Genomic DNA, 4,930 nt, shown 5'->3' with positions numbered 1-4,930 from the left:
ACGGCACGAATGGGGAAGCCGACAGGGACTAGTGGCATAGGCAGGGTCTTTTAACCATGCCAGGAGTTGAGTTTTCCTTCTAAAATGCAGTGGGTGGGGGGGAGGCGCCTGCGTGGCTCAGTAGATTAAGCATTCGACTCTTGGTTTCTGCTCAGGTCATGATCTCAGGATCGTGAGATTGAGCCCGGCTTCAGGCTCCACGCTCAGCGGGGAGTCTACTTGAGATTCTCTTCCCCTCTCTCTAAAATAAATAGATCTTAAAAAACATAAAATAAAATGCAGTGGGATTCCATTAAAGAGCTTTAAGTGTCTGTGTGTGTTGGAGAGAAAGAATTGGAGAGAGGCAAGAGCGGAAGCTGGGAAACTAGTTAGGAGCAGTTCTTTCATCCAAGATGCCATTTTAGACTCTGGAATTACAATAGAGCACAAAATCCCTGTCTCATGTGTTTTGTTAATTCTAGTTGGGGAAAAGCAGTTCACAAGTAAGCCAGTCGTATCAGTTAGTGCTCTTATGCATGAGATTAGAAAATGACATTTAAACTGAGGGGTGAATGGCAAGAGGGAGCCAACTATGTGGTATCTTGGCAAGAAGAGTCCAGGTGGGACTCTTCCAGGAGCAAATAGCAAATTCAAAGGGTCTAGGGAGGGAAATGGGCGTAATAGAGATGGTGATTGAGATCACTGCGGGGGGACAGGTAGGATAGGGAGAGGAATTTATGAAATCATCGAGCTTAAAAATAGTAACCACAGCCACCTGACAGGGCTGTCCTTGGGAGACAGAGTGTGGACAGAGAGGGTGCCAAAGACAGCCTGGGAGCTCCCTACCTCACTGAAGAACAGAGGGAGGGGGGAGAACCAACAAGGAGGCTTTTGAGATAGGAGGCAAACCAACGGTGCAGAGCTGTGGAGAGTGTTTCAAGGAGGAGGGAAGGGTTGCTCGTGTCTGGCACTGCTGGGAGGTTGAATAAGAGAGAGGTAGAGAAGTGTCACTTGGATCTGGCCACTTGGGATTCCATGGTGACCTTGTGAAGAAGAAATTAGGTAGAATGGTTTAGGCGAGACTGGAGAGGGTTAAAGAGTGAATTTGAGATTAAGGAAGTGGAGTCAAGTATTTGAAAAAATTCCGATGTAGAAGAGAGCCAAGAAAAGGACCTTTACTGAGGTCAAAATATTGTTACTATGTTTTGCAAATATTCTACTAGATGCTTTAAAAAACTTTTAATTGAAATATGAGTAGAGAGAAGTGTACAAATTGTAAGTGTACGGTTTAAATTTTCACAAAGTAAACATCTGTGTATATAACCAGCACTCAACGCTAAGAAACCAAACGTTACCAGAAGCCCCCTTGTGTCCCTTTCCATTTATTTTCCTACTCCCGAGGATAACCACTATCCTGTTTCTAACACCATAGATTAGTTTGCCTGTGTTTGAATTTTGTATAGACGGAACTGTTTAGTATGTGTTCATTTGTGCCTGTCTTCCTTCACTCATCATTAATCTGTATTGTTGCATGTATCACTGGTTTGTATATTCTCACAGCTGTATGAAAATACTGTAATTTGTTTTTCCATTCTCCTGTTGATGGACATTTGGACTGGTTTCCAGCTTGGGGCTGGGACAATCGTACTGCTGTGAACCTTCTCATGTACTCTTTTTGGTGAATGTGTTTCTGTTAGGAATATACCTGTAAGTGAAATTGCCAAGCGATGGTGTGTGTGTGTGTGTGTGTGTGTGTGTTACCAGTTTATACTGTGCGTTGTACCTGTTTACACTTCTGCCAGGAATATTAGAGTTCCAGTTGCTTTAAATCCTTGCCAACAGTGGCTAGTATCCAGCTTCCCCATTTTAGCCATTCCAGTGGGCGATTGGTGTTAATATGTTGGGTTGTACTCTGTACTTTCTTCATGACAAGGGTGAGTTTTTAAATCTGAGAGATCTTGGAGCGTGCCTGTGTGCTGATGGGAAAGCTCCCGTCGAGATGGAAAGCAAAAGCTCTGTATACTCTGCAGCCCGTTCCCCTCAGACTGATTTTGTTATTATTTGAGTGATTGTGGGATCAGGACGACTTCTTGTAGCCCTTAGAGCACCGGCTTCACAGTTCAAGTGATTTAGGGTCACATCTTGGCTTTACTACCCTCTAGCTATGTCCTTTAACAGGTATTTTACTCTCAGAACCTTGGTTTTCTTACCTGAAAATGGGGTGAAATCCCTAATGTGCCTTGCCGGATTGTGAGGATCATACGATAAAGCGCTAGGTAGTCCCTAGCTCAGTGCCTGGCAGATGAGAAGCATCCTTCCAGTGAAGAATGACTTCTTTCTTCTTTACTTCTCAAACCATGTAATTACTTATCAGTTATTTCAGAGAGGCATAACTAAGCCATATTGATAGGCTTTCATAGCATTTCCTTTCGAAGTCATTGCAATTGTACTTTAATTGCTTTTTTAAGGATAATATACAAGATGAAGCAAAATGCATTCTGTATTAATGATCCTCAATGTGGACAACTTTTCCTAGTGCTCTTATAACCCAGCTGCTTTGAACAACTCCGGGAATATATATGGTAGTGACCACAGGCGGGCTTGCCACGGAGCTGCTTTCTGGTTTGCCACGTCAGAAGGGTACTTCTTTGAAGATTGGGGGCATCGTAATTAGGTTTTTTAAAAAGGATTTTTGTGAAGTCTTACACAGTGGGTTCACCCTAAGTCCGTTAATTCTGAGATCTTCTGTCTGTGAAAAGCCCATTGCTGCAGAAGTACCTTGGCACGCAGAGCAGTTAATTAAAATCCAAATAGATTGGAGGAGAACCTTGGGGACGTGACTTTACTGCCTTCGATTTGGGTGGTTAGCAAGATGGTTTGGAGCTGCATTGCACACTAGCACTTACTTTCCTAGGACCCTGACATTCTTACCCTTCTACTCCACGGGTCCATTCTGACCCTTCTCTCCTCCTTGGGAAAGCCCATGACAACCACTGATCTGCTTAAAATGATTTGCCTGGGGCAGGTGAACAAGTGGAGAAGTGACTGTCTTAAAATTACTTAGGATTCTAGGACTTAATGGGGAGAAATCACATTATCTCCCTTCTTGCCTCTAACTACGACTGTACTCAGCCTACCTGGGCTAGGTCATTTATCTTACCCTGTTATTAAAACTGTAATTTTCCTGTTCAGCAGAGCTTAGTCTCCCAAGAAATGTCAGCATCCTTGTCAGGCTGACAAACTCCCAGGTGCTGACTAGCGGTCCTGGCCCCCGCCCGCGGGGCTCCTCCAGAGGGAGGAGCAAATTTTCTCATCCCCCTTGGCCTGACACCTCCCCTCTTTCTCCCGGGGCAGGCCCAGTGGAAGAGGCGGGCCCAGCAGGTTTCCAGCAAGCTCCGTGGGACAGCTGTGGGAGATTGTATTTGAGGCTGAAATCACCAAGTCCTCCTCTTTTCTGAGGAGGGTGAGGGGACTGGGGGTGGGGTGGGGCGAGTTTTAAGCCCTGCGAGATCTGGTCATTTTCTTTCAAGATTGGGAGGCTTGCAGATTGGAGAGCGGAGTTTCTCCCAGTGTGGCCATAGGTAGAGCTCATCACACGCCCCGCAGTTGGTTCTGCTTCCAGCCCTTTGGCAACATCATCAGATGCCAAGTGTGCCTGTCGGTCTGGGGCCAAGGGAGGAGAAAATACGGCCAAGTTTGTATGGCAGTATTCAAATGACCAACTCTTTCCTTGCACTCCTTGAAGTAACCCCGAATTTAGCTGTTATTTAGGCGTAGTGTTTTCCGGTTTGGCAAGAGAGTACTTTTAACTGACCCCTTTAGGAAATGGTATTTAAATATAGGTCAAAAAGAGTAAAAGCCTAGTCTCCTGACGTTGGTACCCCTGTTCGGCTGGGCTGAGCAAGTCTGTAGGTATTTTAGCCCTGGAGACTTTCCACCGTGCCAGTCCCTTCCCCACGTATACGTGTGCCCGGGATAAGACTCAGTCCTCCACCGGCACGGGGAGGCCTAGGCAATAACCCAGGGGCACATTTCAAGTCTTCTCCCAGAGCCAACCAGAGACTTGGCGTAGGCAGACGGCTTTTCTTTCTGAGCTCGTCACAGGAGGCGGTTCAGATTAGAAGCAAAGTTGGGGCGCCTGGGTGTCTCAGTTGGTTGAGCGTCTGCCTTCGGCTCAGGTCATGATCCCAGGGTCCTGGGCTCTGCTCGGCGGGAAGCCTCCTTCTCCCTCTGCCTGCCGTTCCCCCTGCTTGTTCGGTCTCTTTCTCTCTGACAAATAAATAAAATCTTAAAAAAAAAAAAAAGATGAGAACCAAAGTTGAGAGAAAATAGTGCTGAGGGAGATAGGTTGTCTTGGTTCTCGGCTTGAGGAAGAGCTTTTTTTGCTCTCCTGCCCGGGCGGCGGAGTTGAGTGAGACGGCAGCGCCTCATTGGGCCCGGAGACCGCTGGGGGCCAGGACCTGGTGGCCATGGCTTTTGCTGTTCCCGGGGCCCAGCAGGCCGCCGGTGCTCCCTGCGCGCTCGGGAGAGCACAGGAATTTAAAGGACAGACAGCTGGCCGGCCTGCCGTTATTTTCCCCTTGATCGCGCTTTACCAAGCGGGCCTGGCCCTCCTGCGGCAAAGTCCTCCTCGGCTCTCAGAAGAAATTGCCCCGTGCAGATTCTTTGTGCGCAGGAAAAGTTTGTTTTCTTCTTGTGGTTAACTGCATCCCCCTCCTTGCCTTTGTACTTCCATTTGTTCACCTTTGTCTGAGGAGGCTGTAAGCTTCTCTTGGGTGACTTCTCTCTTCTCTCCGTTCCAGTCTCTGGTGAGAGGTGACGTTTCTCCTGCCCCCAAACCTGTTGGCAGGTCACCTTTTCTTTCTTCCTTCCTTCCTTCCTTCCTTCCTTCCTTCCTTTCCTTCCTTCCTTCCTTCCTTCCTTCCTTCCTTCCTTCCTTCCTTCCTTCCTT

This window comes from Mirounga leonina, unplaced genomic scaffold, assembly GCF_011800145.1.
Source record: "Mirounga leonina isolate KUSES-001 unplaced genomic scaffold, KU_Mleo_1.0 Mir_200, whole genome shotgun sequence".
NCBI lineage: Eukaryota > Metazoa > Chordata > Mammalia > Carnivora > Phocidae > Mirounga > Mirounga leonina.
The sequence above is the reverse complement of the archived record's forward strand: the minus strand, read 5'-3'. Positions refer to the sequence as shown.